The sequence below is a fragment of the Choloepus didactylus genome, chromosome X (genome assembly GCF_015220235.1).
Source record: "Choloepus didactylus isolate mChoDid1 chromosome X, mChoDid1.pri, whole genome shotgun sequence".
Taxonomy (NCBI): Eukaryota; Metazoa; Chordata; class Mammalia; order Pilosa; family Megalonychidae; genus Choloepus; species Choloepus didactylus.
Window position 1 is genome coordinate 27,651,089 of NC_051334.1, and position 16,051 is coordinate 27,667,139.

Here is a 16,051-nt window from a genome sequence, read left to right on the forward strand (position 1 = left end):
GCTCCTTCTTCCCTGGGATATTTTGAGTGGATTGTGGCTATTAATCAAGATCTCGTGCTATTCGTTGTTTGCTTGTCGTTTTCGCTCAGGATTAGCATCATTCAAGGAAAACGCAAAGCTGCTTTTTTTTTCCCCACTCTTATTTGAAAAATCATTTTTGGGGCTGCTGGAGAGAGCTAGGACCCAGGAGACACCCTTCCAAACAGCAGGGGTTGTGTGCTTTCACATAGCAGTACAGTACAAGGAAAGCCCCGTCGGATCTGTTATTGCGGGATACTTGTGAAATATACATAGGATTCTTTCTTATGGCTGCATCCCGGATCTGGAAAGCTTACTTGGGGACAAGTTGGATTTGAAAAGCTACATGTATTCAGAAGATTTACAAGCAAGACTCCGATTCTTGTCATAGGGCTCACAGACTTCCTCAGTTACTGACCTTTTTCCTTCCTTCTTTTTATTTCCTTTTAAATTTTCCCTCTTTTTCTGCTCTCCCCTCTCTGTCTCTCCCTTTCTATCTGCTTTTTCTTTTTCTCCTAGTCTTTTTTCCTTGCTCTGCACCTGGGCTGTATCTTCACCAAACAATCGGGCACTTTGAGAACTAACTGGAGACAGTCTTGTAGGGAAGACCTATATGGAATTATCTGCTTTTATAGTGAACTTGGCATTTGTGAATGGGTATCTTGTTCACGATATTAATTGCTAGCAAATACAAGAAAAAGAACACAGGAGTAAAACGTGGATTTTTCTGAATACGCATTGTGATGACCAGCAATTACCTTACCGACTGATATCCAGAGGAGAATAATTTGGAAGACTGTTGTGGGTAAGGTCATTTTATATATGCAAACCCATCAGTGGCGTGGGCAAACTTGGGCGTTTGTAATGGGAATGGGTGACTTGGATGATTGCTGCATCGCATTAATGGCTGTGATGTGGCCGTTATTGGCACTGAATGGAATAACTGCAGTTGGGTGTGTTGGTGTGTGTGTATGTGTGTCTGTGTTTAGAGTGTAATTGAAGATATATCAAAGCATCACTGTCGTCCCCCCCCCCCCCAATTATTTTGATGTGGGAAAGTATCTTGAATTAATTCTGGGTAGACACTCTTTGTTTGGATGCAATATTTGTGGCTTCTGTGTTCTGGAAGGGGCAGCAGCAGTGAAAGGAACACTTAGCAAGGAGCCCTATTTAAAATGAAATGAGCTACTCTTTATTCATTCAAAGAAATATGTTTCAACTCAGTGCAGCATTCTGCTGCATTTCACAGCCGCAATGGTATCCGGCACATCATACTTGTCAAGTTCTTAAACTTTAAGGTGATAATCATTGTTAATTGTTCTCTAGGTTGTGATTATTGAAGATTATTAAGTACCTCAAGCTACTTTTCTTTATCCACTGGATTATCAGTCAGAGCGAGAAAAAAAGAAACGAAACGAAAAAGCTGAAAATGTGACTAAAATAGAGATAGTGCAATATGATCTTAAATATCACCATAGTGCTTTCTTTCTCAAGTTCAGTTGCCCAAAAGTATAATTATTTACCCAATACCCTAAATAGCTGAAGGTGCGACCCACGTGCAGGGGAGTCGAAGGACTTCTGGAAGCAAGGATCAATCTTTTATTGCAATGCAGCCAGCTTGGGAAATGCTGGCAATTACACACTTCCCTTAACCTTAAGTTGGAGATGTGCCCTATCTGCTACATCTATTTTACCCTTTCAGTAAAAAGTTAGAGACTAGAGCACTGACGATGCTTAAGCATATTCTGCCTGGGAAACAGGGTAAAAAAAAAATCAATACTGATGACGTGGTTCAGTGCACTGTACTGCAATGCTAAAGTCCCATATTCAGTACCTATGATGAGAGAATGGAGCATTTACATGTGCTATAAATCTCACCTGGTAGATTGATCTGAAGTGGAGGGGAGAAGATATGTGGATATGTAGGAAGATGGATGGAAGTCGTGCATAATCGGTGATTATGTAACTTCATTACATCAGCAAGCTTCAGTCAACGATAGTGAGATGAAATGATTGTATACAGAGAGGCTCCATCACCCTGTTAACTTTTGAAGGCTTGCAACAGATAACAGAGGAGGAGGAGGGCAGACAGAGATTAGCTCCAAGGGTACTGTAAACCTTGATCTCTGTGGCGAATTTAGCCTGAGTTTTTCTCTTAGTGAGTTTCCGAGCGACAGCAGATCATGTAAGCTTTAGGGCTGGACAGGGGCAATTTTATCCACACCCGTGAGGAGTCAAAATGAGTCTGCAATGTTTCACAAGTGCCCCATTGAGTAATTGGGGCTGATGATCCCAGCCAAGGTCATAGTTCTGTACCTATGATTGAAAAGCATGGCCCCAACTGAGTGGAAAGTTAAATTCATTGAAATGAAGACTGAACGGAATGACTATTTGGGGTTCGCTCTTGAATTTTTCCAGGTGGAGCTTCTTGATGCAGATTTCAGTCTGGTGGTTCCCTCATAAAAATGATAATTGCCTCCACAGTGTGTCAGAAATGAGTGTTTTGTACCTTTATCTTTGCCATGACAACCTCTTTCAGGGCCATTTTAACCCTCTGGGAAAAGAAAAAGTCAAAACCTTCAAAGGTAATATCCTGTTAAATTAAAAAAATAAGTGGCAATGAATTCATTACTAATACAAACCCCAGAAATCAAGAGCAATCCATTTTCAAGTTTTACTCATTGAATGGCTTAAAAGACATGTTGCAGCCGCCCACGACTTTTACCATGAGGTGAGATAGATGCACTGTTCTGGCTGTAAAGAGGGGGAAATACTGCAGAATAAAATGTCATTTTCCCTGATGTTTCATTTGGAGCTGAAATTTGTTAAAAGAAGATACACATCAGTTCCTTTTTTACCTTCTGCTGTTTGAGGATCTGTTTTTCCCTCAATAAATTATCTATTCCCTCCAAATGAAACTCTGCTGAAACCTAACCCTGTTGAATAGCTGTGCTATTTCCTATTTCCCTTTATATTTTTGTTTTTCAAAGAACACCAAATGACTTTTCTATCTAGGAGATGAGATTATTTTTCCTGTTTTTCTTTTATTTCTCATATTCCATTTTCTTACAGTCTTCTGGAGTCGGACAGAGGCTCTAGACATCCCCTAAGTAACTTTGAAAAGATTTGCTTACCCCCAAATCAGAAAGGTGGAATGGTGGAATGAAATTTTGAGTTTTGATATCTGAGGTGACTTTCTTATTTCAGGACATATCCAAACATTGCAATATCGTGCTAATGGATTTGGAGGTTTGGTGTTCATATTGTGTAGGAATATGAAGTTAACTCCTGATTTCTTCCTTCAGGGGTCAGGGTAACACTACAGCTGCTTCCAGGCTATTAGTCTCCAACTATGTGCAGAAATATAGTTCTGCCATGATCTTTCCCATACCCCTTATTTTAATATTTTATACATGACTTCCCCAGTTGTTCTCTGACTTAAGCCACACATATATTATGAAGCAGGGCATATTCTGGAGATTTTGTAAGCTCAGTAGGGGATGGAAATAATACTGGAAAGGAAAAGTAGTCTGTGAAAAAAAATAAAGACTATGAAACATACATACACATGTAATTGCTATCCTTTTACATGGAGATTGCATATATTCACATTTAGAAATGATAGTTTCAATCATTTTAAAGGCACTTCATAACCTGTTACTTTATTGATGAAGAGGATTATGTAACCGAGGCAGGTTATGTCATTTTTCTTGAGTGTACTACAAAGCTTTGCTTAATAGAAAAGCATTTTAAACACCAAGGCAGAGAATAATTTAAAGTGTAATATCTATTCCTCTGTTTTATTGCCATTTTGTCAGTCCATGCCATGTAGTTAGATTGGAAAATATTTGAAGGAAAAGTAAATACCACTTATAAATATGGAAGGTACTAATTTTGTTTCCTGACCAGTTGTCTCAACAAAGTCGGGAGATTTAGTTGATAAGTAATCACAGTAGTCCTAATACTAGAGAAAAATGTAAACGGAATTTTTATGATGTTTGTGATGTATGTGAACAAATCAGTGTTATTGCTAAAATGACTAATAGATAAAACATTTTAAAGAACAACTGAACCTTAAGGATTAATTTAAGATTTATATTTCAGAATCTTTGTGTGTTACACAGTGAAGTGTTTGGGATATACTTTGTCTTACAACAGATATGATCTTTGGTGTTTGGCAAATCTGGTGTTTTTATAAAACAGACTATTCTGTAATTTGTTGCAACCAAAGCATCCAAGTGTTGATTATTAAGATTTAAAAGTAGCTTGTTTCCTGGTGATGCCTGAGTTATAAAGCCTAATTATAATGGCACCATTTGGGCAGCTATAGATAAAATTGTGTCAGCATTTTTATCGTTAAACTCCAATCCTATTTCCCTTACTTCTATCAGGAATCTCAAAGAAGGAGTTCAGCTCTCTGAGGCATGGAGGTATTGTGGAATTCTGGGCTGACTCAGAGGGCCTGAGTTTTAACTCAGCCTCTGTCAATTACTACCCTTTTTACCTCTGATACCTCCATGTTCCGGATAATCATTTAAAAAATAGAATAGTTACACGTTGCTCTAAAGAAATGAGATAATGTGTGCCTGAGTGCTTACCACCATGCTATGCCTTAGAAATATAAGGAATTGTTATTATTAAGGGTCCCCTAAGTCTTATGAATTTAATAGTGCATTTTTTCTTACATTCTTATCGTAAATCTTTATAGGCACTTTCTAGTTATCAATTACAGTTGGTTGGTTAATATTGTTCAGTGATTAAGCAACACATGCAAATTCAAAGCTTTGGTTGCTAACCTTCACTCAGTTTCTTCAGCAGTACTTATAAGGGAATATAGTTGTCTTAAGTAACTAAAAAAATAGATGCTTTTGAGTAACATTCAAAGAGCAGTAACTAAGGGTTTTGTGTGTGCACGGTGTGTGTGTGTGTGTTTTAGAATGATTGCTGCTGCTTTTTCTTTCTTTCTTTCTTCCTTTTTAATGCTCCCGAGTACTTGGGAGTTTCTGTTTCTCTTACCAAGAGTATACAAACAAACATACACAAACAAACTTGATGCAACCACTTGAATTGGGTCAATTAACCAAAAATCAACTCTCATCTATCACTTTATTAACAAAAGCATAATAAATTTAGAGACCGAGCATAATGTAGAGAATAAGAATATAAAAATGTCAGTTCTGTTGTGGAATTTGGTAGTTGCAATAATTACTAATGTTCTTTAGGGGGAGGCAATCCCCCATGTGTCACTACTAACACTGCATTTCTTTAATGTTCTTATATCCTAACATAAATGTATTTATTTACATGTATGAGAAGGGGATGGTTAGTGCTATGACCATCCATATATGTCTTTAAGTGACTGGTTGGATAAACAGGTTAAAAAGTAAGTATTTATATTTTGGTTAAGATGGAATTGGAAAGTGGATATTTAAACCTGTCAAAGATAAGTAAATATACATGGACTTCAAATAAAGAACATTTGTGCTGTAGAGCAACTACTTCTTTCTACGTTCCCAGTGTCATGCTTTTTACTCTAGGGGTCCTCAATGTTTTTTTGTTTTGTTTTGTTTTGTTTGGGGTGAATTTGATCATGCATTTTCATCCGAATTCATTGATGCCTATGAATAGCAAGCATTTTCTTGGCTTCTAATGGTCAAAAAGAATGCATATTCCTTATGTCTTACAGAAATGCTTTAGATTTGCTCTAGCAGATTTACAAATGAATATTATAGGAATGTAGACAGGCTTGTTTAAATGACAAATTCTGCTAATCACTATATAAATATGCTTTTAATTTTCACCCAGAGAATGCCACCCCAGAGTATCTTACACTGCATATAGCATTCCATTACCAGCCAACCATATTGGCTCAATGGACATGCCCTTGCTGCTTACCCTGACCATTGGCTTACAATGAAAGATCCTTAATTGGCATGTTTTCTCAGTTCTCCTGTGTGGAAACAATATTCAGGTGCCAAAACTCTACGACTCCTAAGGCTTTTAGCTTCAGAGATGAGATGACTGCCCTGGTGTTGTTTTCATATCACACAATCTGAAATTGCCAACCAGTGAACTGTGGATAAAGCAAAGAAAGAAAGCAAAGCTCTTCAGTATTTTACTTCTGAAAATTTCCTTTATCCTATTTTTATATTATTACATTAAAAGTGATCTTTTTCATGACACACTATTAAAGGTGCATGTTAAATTACTATGTTTATATATGTAGTATACAATAAATTGTACTAAATGACTAAATAAGCTATTTTGCTCCTACAAGAGCTACATGTCTGAGAATATAAAATTAAGAGTAAAATTTAGATTACACTTTGTAATACTTCCTAATTCAGGAAATTGTGTGCAGTGTTTGGACTCATTGAAAATATGAAATGGTCTGTGAATTGTGATCATATAATCATAGACTTTCAATCTTTCAATATGTTTAGTATGTGTCTTACACTGTATGTGAATTATAATTATAATAAGTCACTCTATGAATAATTGTAAAGTTATTCACAGTGGTTTATCTTTTCATGGCCTGATCAAAGTGAGTTAATTGGTAAGTTCTTACCCTATCAATGTTTGCCGTGTAATGCAACTATGACTTAGTATAGTGATCTTCATCATTTTCTGTTAAGAAGTTCCCTTTTTTAATTTCAAAAATTGTTTGGAAGGCCACTTAGTCATAGTTGTACTTTCAGCATCAGTTGATTAAAAGAATGCATCATCATCATCATAAATTATTAATATATGTATTAGTCAGGATTCTCCAGAGAAACAGAACCAACAGGATATATATATATATCTGTAAATATTAAAAGACTTGTTAGAAGAATTGGCTCACATGACCATGGGGATTGGCAAGTCTGAATTCCCTAGGGCAGGCCACAAGTTGGGAACTCTGCTAAAGGTTTCAGTGAATTTCCCAGGAGAAGCTGACTGGCTGAAGAGGAGATAGAAATTCTTCTTTCTGACTGCTGAAATCATCAGTTCTCCCTTTAAGGCCTTCAACTGATGGGATGAGATTTTCTCTCATTGCTGAAGGCAGTCTCCTTTGTTGACTGTAGATGTAATCAGCCATGGATGTAATCAACTGACTAATGATTTAAATCCATGAAATAACCTCATAGTATCAATCAGGCCAGTGCTTGTTTGACCAAACAGCTGAACACCATAACCTAGCTAAGTTGGCACATGAAATTAACCTTCACAGTATACAAGCTATCTTATAGTGGGACTATATCCAATATTAGTATGCAATAAATACTACTAAAATAAATATATTATGAATAGAATAACTCTTTACACATCCAAATTCATTTATTATAGTCACAACAGGGTCGGCATATATTTGAAATACAATGCTTATTGTATCTACATGGAAAGCTTAGTGTATCTGTGGATTCTAGACACCTTGGAGTAACTCCTGTGGTCCTGGTAAATAAAAGGCCCATATGTCTAGAACCAAGGAGCCAAAATACTCGCATTGCATGTGCACATGAATCATGTTTATCTTACGTGCAAAATGAAACTCAACTGCATATGGTGGTGATCATTGGATAAAAAGAGCTGGATTTTTGGATGAATGAACTTGTAAGCCATAAATTCCAAAGAACATGCATTTAAAGTTCCAATCTAGGTAAATTCCCATTCAAATTTCAGGAGTCAACTGTTATAGCTTAAAATCGTTTGATATTACAAAACAATTGCTTGTTAAAAATAAAATACACATTGCTTTTCTTGCAGTCAACGTGAAAATCAATTATTGCAAATATGGCCAGAGATGACTGAGGTGGTCTCTTATACAAATCTAATGAAATTTTACAGTGTAGGAATAAAGGATGCCCAATTATGTCATTTCAGCTAACAGGAAATTGTGAACCAGAGAAATGAAATTACATTTCTAAGATCTCATGGCTCTTTATCTCTCCCATGATGAATGATTCCTATTTCTTGATAAGATACAAGTGCTCAGTTGGGTATTATAGTTAACATAGCACTAAGTCTTGGTATCTGGTATTTTTTTTAGTAGGGCAGCATGAGAAAAAAATTGTTCTTGTTGGGACTAACCTTGGTGTATTTAATCCTTTAGACACTGGCTTACTTTATTGACTCATCACTCATATGACTCCCCCACAAAGAACCTGATAGACTTTGTTTTTCCTTTCAGCACGCTGTGCTTTTCTTACCCTCATTGGATCTTGGGAGAAACGTACAATACAGGGAGTGCTGGAAAAATAGGTCACCTGTGGGGCCTCCTTGCCTTTTCTGTACTGTCCTTTTTCCCATTAGTTTTGTATCTCCCACCTGCAGGGATCAGCCCTTCTTTGGAGCCCCTCCTTTTTCCTGACTTTCCTGAGCGTTCCAGCACTGTCTCAGTATTGCCACGCAGCCTTCTTTGCTTCCAAAGACCTCCTCTAAGGGCTCCTATCAAAATATCCTTTGGCCACATTTGATCACACTTTGAAGAGAGAGAATTTCATATTTCATTTCTCCATTTACAGAATCACTCTGCTTATCTAGACAATAATGAGCCAATTTGGGAATAATGAAGGCAGTGATATTTTATCAGGTTTACCAAGCTACCATCACATGGCTACTAAGTGAAGGAGATACAGTTGCAATCTAAGTTTTCTGCTTTCACTAAAAAATATAGTGCCTATGGGCTGTACTAATACATGTATAGACATATATACACATAATTTTTGTCAACACATTTAACATGAATAACTGTTAATATGCTAAAGGGAAAAGTTTGGAATAATGAGCTCTCCTCTTCATATTATAACAATGGCATTTGGAGAAAATATGCCGTTAATTTCTTTTTTCTGACTCAGAGAAATGTCATCTATGGACCACATTTTAGATGACAAGGGTTGGAGCAACTTTTATAGGACCCACTTTTATTCAGGTTGGATCTTGCAGTGGCCTCTAGTCTTACTGGGTAGGCAGCTGCCTAATGTACCTGTGTGGAGGAATGACTGGGTATGAATACTGTCATGCCCCCAGCCTCTCTACCAACTTTATTTCAGAAGGGACACAGCCAGGGGAGCTAAAGACAGCCATAAAAATGGAAAACCAGGTGACGTAAAAGTGTCTCAGGTATTTGGTGTCAATGAAGCTTCATGAGGTCAAGGGAGAAAATGTGAATGTAACAAATGACTCTGGAGGCTCTCAGTTCTTGGCTTTTGAATATCCCTATTAAAGCCTGTAATATTTTCACCATGACAGAACTCCTGAATGGTACTCAAGAGACACCCAGCTCCACAGTGTTCAGAGTAAATGCACTCAAGGTTTCTCTGGGGGGTTTGGACTCTGCTGCTTTCCTTTGTTGGGGTTCTCCTACAGGGCCCATAATAACACAGTCACAGAGCAAGCCACTCATGTCACTTGGTGTGCTCATCTCAATTAACAAATGGTTTAGCTTAGCTCCAGGAGGCCATGCCCATCTGTCTTGTATTTCCAGAGCCCAGCATTGTGTACAGCACATAGTAGGTGATAGATAAATAATTGTTACATGATTGGCAATGGCATTAATGGGCAATGATTAAAAATATTAATTGCTGCTATATAATTAGTATCTGATAGTGAACATCTTGATAGCAAATTGTTACATGAACAATTGCTCAAGTGTTCAGTGACGGCAGATCCCTTTTAGATTAGGGTTCTCTAAAACCCAGTCTGCATTGTAAACTGAGACAAAAACTGCTGATTTGGGAAAGTAAAAATGGAAAATTGGGTAATGAAGGAATGAGGATCAATAGTAAGTAGTTTGCAACTTACAAATGGACCAAGAGAGAATAGCTGGCCAATTTTCCTCCCTCCCTTCCATCCTTCCCCCTCCAGCATGGATATATGAGTGTCTTCAGTATGTAGGGTGCTGTAAGAGGGACTATAAGGGAAACAGAGATGAGTGCTACAGTAGGTCTGGGCCCAAGGATGCTTGAGCCATGGGTAATAAAACAGACTGATTTATAACAATAATTCAAGAATGGTCTATGGTGTATCCTTCTAGAGATGTGCCCAAGTATGGAACGGGTTCAGGAAAGGGTCAGAACTCTGAGGGATTATGCACAGCTTGCCAAAGGAGGTGGAACATAAATTGGACTTTGAAGGAGTTAACATTAGTTTGAAGAAGATAGAACATTCCCAGTAGAGGGGAGATCAAGAGAAAAGATGTTCTAAGCATGAGAAAATGGAGCATGGTTAAGGAAGAGCCGATGTTCTAGTTTCCCCAGAGAATGGGTATGTGATGCAGAATATAGGCTGGAGCCCAAGTCAGAGCATGGCAGGCTATAGTGGGTGGAATGGGATTTCGTGAATATAAGGAAAAACAGGACATGTCATGACCTATTCAGATTTATGCTTTAAGAAGAAGACGAACAAATTGAGAGACTGTATCTCCAGGATACCTTTGATTCCCACTTTTGTGAATTTTCTGTCTATTCCAATTTGCTTCATGTTGAATACCTGTACTTAAACAGCCATCATTTGCTCTCTTTATTTCCTTTTTTCTTTGTTCTTCTTGAAGACCAAACCACTGTTACCAGTGCTAGATAAATACAGAGGCCAGAGTTAAAAATTAGCTTTTTAAAAAAATTGCTGAGCAGAAGTTAACATTCTATGATTGGATAGAGCCATTCAAACTATCATTGTTTAGTAGTGTTAGAAAGTTACCACCCATCCTAGCAAAAATGCTGTGGCTTAAGTGATTTTTTAAAGTTTATTTCTTTACAGTGATGGAAACATCTGCCTTAGGTATAAACAATCATGTCCTATTTTTATTAGGATCAATTAGTAAAGGCTGATTATAGCAAATATTCAGCAATAGTTGACAGCACACATATGTCAGTGAAATAAAGTGACACTGTTCTTTTTACTTTATACCAATTAAACTTCATAGAATTCAAAAAGTTAGTGGCAATAAAGTATTGTCTAATATGGGCAATTTTTAAAGCATTACAATCTGATTTACAAGATTACTGAGAAATCCCCAAGAGTTAAAGAACTGACTTTGATTATATTCCCACCATGCATTTTAACGAATAACCAATTTTCTTTCTTTCTTTTTTTTTTTTTTTTTTTTAGATTCCAATGACACTTTGGATTGTTCAATATATTTAACATTTTTGGTTGCTTTCCACACTTTGTAAATAGAAAATCAAAATAATAGTTGTAATGAAGTCCTCTTGTGTGTATTACAATTGTAGGTTTTGGTGCATGGGATTCAATGGAAAATAAATGCTTTATTTTTTCATCTTTATTTGTGAAAACACTTAAAAATAGTTACAACTGGAAGCCTTTTGTAGGTCAGAACAAAAAGTATTGTTTCTAAATATTGAATGGATTCTCTCATTTTGACTCTTGCTCAATCATCAGTTGCCCATTCTAATAAAATACTTTCATTCTTCTATATTTCATTCATATGGCTCAGTCTTTTCCAGAGCATTTACAAATGTTTTACTGCACACCAAGCCTTGTATAATTAAAGTAGATGACATCACGTGCCCAGAGTTTATTCCGTGGATCTCTGACTATAGATGCAGAGCCTTCCATTAAGTCTGGGGTGAATGATAAGCTTATACATATATATTTTTCTCACAAGAAATATTTTTAAAATTTTGACTCTGGAGTTCACTAAAGAGGTAATTTGTGAATAAATAGATTGCCATTTTTGCTTGATCTCTCATTCTCTTGGGTGTTCATCATACAACTCTCATTTCCTTTCACCAAGCTGGAAATATTCAGATATTCACCTCTTACCACTAAAGTTCATTATTTTCTCTACCACCAGAGAAAAGGTGAGAAATGGAAGAAAGAGGGGGGAAAAAAGGAGAATGGCAAATGTTCTAAATGTCTTCTAACTATTTTAGAAAGAACCACTTTTTTCCTAGCATTTTTATTGCCTCTCGTGCCTACTTCACTTTGTTACTCCTCTGCTGATTGTGGGTGGATGGAGTTTGACTCTTTCAGAATAGTTACTGGTGGGTGGGTTCAAGAATCTCTAGTGGGCTGAGAAAAAAGCCATGTTTATATAGAAAGTGATCCTTCTATTAAAATCCTGAGAGTGAGTAAGATTTAATAGCTATGTTCACCACACATAGCACAGTCCAGCTGTACAGAAATCAAAGGTAGCTGAAGAGAATTCCATGGGGACTTTGGATTCCTCTGCAGGGTTTGAGAGCACAGGTTCTAATCTCCAAAATTTGATTCTGTTACTTGGTAGACAAGGTTTCTCTCCTGAGGGCAGGACAATGGGCCTGGATGCTGACATTCTTTACAAGTACAAAATAAATGCTATGAATCTGTCAAGACATAGCATTCCTTCTGCAGCAGATCATAGTACACAGCTTTAGGGCCTTGTGTATTTTGCTTTGACTACAGATATGTTTGTCGACTGGCTTTTAAATCACGAGTAGCCATAGTAAGGTAGTCCCATGATCTACTTAGATAAGTGAGGGCATTCTCTTATGTGACTTAAAGTCCAGTTCTTTTATATTTTGAAATACAGAGTGGTGGGGACCACCAATGCTGTGTAACATGAAAAGCTCCATTAAATTTAGAGAACCCTTTCTGTGTAGCCAGATCACCGGAAAATTCACGTCTCTCAAAAGATGGTAGATTTTAGCTTCTTGGCCTTGAAAGACCACTTCACCTAATGTGACATTTAGATTATAGTAAATCCTAAATAGATACAATTATATTCTTATTTTCTGTCTTTTCTGTACCCAAGGAAATTCCTTACCTTAATCTTTACCATTTACCTCAATCATCAAATATTGAATAGTCATTGCTGTTTATGACCCATTTTATCAAAACAGTGCTACTATCAAGACATGAGATTTGGGTAGCCACAAAATGGGTATAGCTGAATTATAGCTTTTCCAAGCAGAGTCCCAGTAGTCAAATGACCTGTATTGTTTTGTAAGTTTCATTCAAAAACTCAATATACCAGGGCAAGTAAAGGTCTAAGTGATTTGAGATAGAAAGCCCATTTTAAAAGAACGTTTTGCCTTCATTTTATTGGCAAGTTTTAAGACCAAAATTTAAAAGGCCCAAAAATGGACATAATTTAGATATGCATTTTAATGATGTAACTTCTGTAAGTGATGAATTTTTCCTGTTCTTTAAAAATGAAATATATGTAATGGGCAGTACTAAATTCAGACTGACATTAAGATGTGAATGTTTTAAATAAGTGACATATCTTAATTTGAAATTTTGAGTCTAATATAAAATGCAAATTGCAAGAGTCCTTAATGTAGAAAGGGGGAAAAATGTAGTGATTGAGTTTGGGGAAATTGTAACTTGGGCAGATCTAGCCAGCTGCAATGATGAACAAGGCTTCCTTTATTATTGCTTCAAGAAAAGCTATTGAGTGGCTAGGACAAAGTAGCTGCTTGAATACGGGAATATCCAATATCCCTTTGAGAGGCTTATTTGATTATACATTTTCCCTTTATCCTCTTGTTTCTTTCTAACTCTCTAAGTTCCCCCCCAAAGTCCCCTAGATCACTGTTGTTTTTATCCTTGGTGGTATTTTTTGACCCAGAGGTGATATTACTGACAACTACTATTATCTATGTAAAATAATCTCTATTAATCTTTATCTTGATCAATCCAATCCTGTTGTTCCTTTGCTTAAAAGCCACCCACAAGTCCTTGGTGCTTCCAGGAGTAATTGTAAAAGCATTAAATGAGTTCTTTTCAGCTTCGTTTCTCACTCTGGCCAAAATTACCTCTCAGCATGCATATTCTTTCACAGTGCTGGACACACACACACACACACACACACACACACACACACACACAAATTACCTCTCAGCATGCATATTCTTTCACAGTGCTGGACACACACACACACACACACACACACACACACCCCTCTCCAGTGTATGCATGCACACACACACACACACACACACACACACACACACACACACCCCTCTCCAGTGTATGCTTCCCTCTAATTTCTGCCCAGAAAACTCTTACTCATCCTTCAATACCCATCTCTGATGTCACTTCCTCTGTTAAGCCTTCCCTGTCTTCTCTGGTAGAGTGTGTTATCCAGCACCCCTACTGCTGTACCCCCATCAGAGCACATATTTCTGCTAAAGCACTTATTTTGCTCTAATTATTTAGTTTATCTGTCTCTTTTCCCTGTTAGAATGGAAGCTTCATGAGACTTGAGATACTATTTTATTCATGTCTGAAAAAACTAGGCCAGAGTACAGTACCTGGTATAGCAGGTCCCAATGAATCCTTGATAATTGATTGACTGAATGAATGGATCTTCACTTGTGGATTTTGTACAACCTACAGTTCTGGGTGCCAACTCAACGTGCAGAGTTGGAAGCTGTTTGCAGCTCTGCCAGTCACTTTTATGGTCTGCCAGCACATTCTTGGTTGTTGTACATTCCCCACTGATAGGATTTTTCCCAACAGTACTTGGCTTGATTACAGTGTTCAAAATTGTTTTTCAATATGCCTTTTTTTTTTTTTTTTTGCGTACTCAACTACTTCATTCTCTCAATTTTCTATACAGCTGGCTGCTGGGACATCCTGTTGTTACCCAGTCCCCTCGGGTGCCTTGCCCATCCACGTTACTCTGTGACAAGAAAGGCTGGGAGATTGGCCAGCTTCCAGCATCTTATTGCTGGTGATCCTGTATTACTGGAGACATTTGAGTGGTGAACCTGGGCACACTGCCACAGCCAGCAGTGAAGGTGAATGCATTCCAGTGCCAATAAGAACTAAGGCATGGAAGTAAATCCAGGCAGAATTGACTTTGTCAGTGCTTTCTAGTAAAGGAGGAGATTATACATGCAAAGTGCATTGGTAGCAGTGGGCATTATTTTGTTACTTGTAGTTGTAGATGAAAGAACACCAATATTCTTCACCTTAATTGCTGTTTTAGCAAGAAGCTGATGTTAATGGGAAATACTGTACTGTTGTTGCATTTGTTGTTGAGCTTGGCAAAGGGATAGAGAATTGACTGGTATGCAGTCCTACCAGTCAGTGCTTCTCAAACTTCAATTGCATATGGATCACTAGGGGATTTTGATCCAGTAGGTCTGGGTGGAGCCGAGATTTTGCATTTCTAACAAGCTCCCAGGTGATACCATGATGCCAGTATTGTTGAGCTGATTCCCTCACATTGAGAGGCAAGGATGTAGAGGTAGGAGTGAGCTCTTCAAAAAGCAATCCTGGCTAATAGGCCCACCCTGTATATCTTGGGGGCCTCAAGAATGCCACAGGACAAGAGTTGCCTAAGATAAAATAAATCAGTTCCCCCATCACCACTTCTTGTTAATGCAGATTGTTACTGACTGTGGAAGTGTACATAGCTGAGTTAGTGTTCTCCCTTAAATATGTCTCATTTAAATTCTCTGTGGAGAAGGCAAAATGTTGGCCTCCCCACCAAATCTTTGATTACCAAGATTTAGTATATTTAAATACCAAAAAAAGGTAATCCCTTTCTTGAAGCTTGAACCTCTTAGCAGCAGAGGAAGTGAAGTTCAGTTGCCAATGGCTTAGGGGTATGATGCATTTCCATCAGGTCTTTTTTTTTCTTTTCTCTCAACCCTCACTAAGCAGAAATAGAGCTATCATTTCTTAAGTTCCTGCTATGTGTGGGGTGCAGTATGTTAGGTGTTGGAGGTACAAAGAGGCATGACACATAATCTCTTCCCTAAGTAAGTTTATAATTTAATCCATTAAAGGATTAGTTCTTTGAGGGCAAGGGTGTTCTTATTTGTTTTTATATTCCCCAAAGTATACATTTAGTCATTGTTTATTAATTAAAATGTTGTTAAGACACTAATAGAATATATTATATTTTAAAAGCTAAATCATGACACAAATTTCAACATGGTTAGTAGCGTTGCAAGTGGCAATTGCATGCCACCTCCAGTCTGTGAATCACAGCTTCCTCATCCTGCTTTAAACACAAGATGTGGCCTTGTGCTAAAAGCTGTATTAAACACTAGCATTACTCTGCTTGGTGAGCCACAAAGGTCATTCCAGAATTTGAATT

General features: G+C 37.4%; 1 protein-coding gene across 1 annotated transcript in view; it reads left to right on the forward strand.

Moving 5' to 3' along the window:
- The first annotated feature begins 249 nt into the window (after positions 1-249).
- Positions 250-16,051, forward strand: part of IL1RAPL1 (interleukin 1 receptor accessory protein like 1) — a 1,449,662-nt gene continuing 1,433,860 nt past the window's right edge. The window contains exon 1 of the mRNA XM_037821603.1: positions 250-823. The gene's annotated coding sequence lies outside the window, so the exon portion shown is untranslated. The remainder of the gene's footprint in view (positions 824-16,051) is intronic.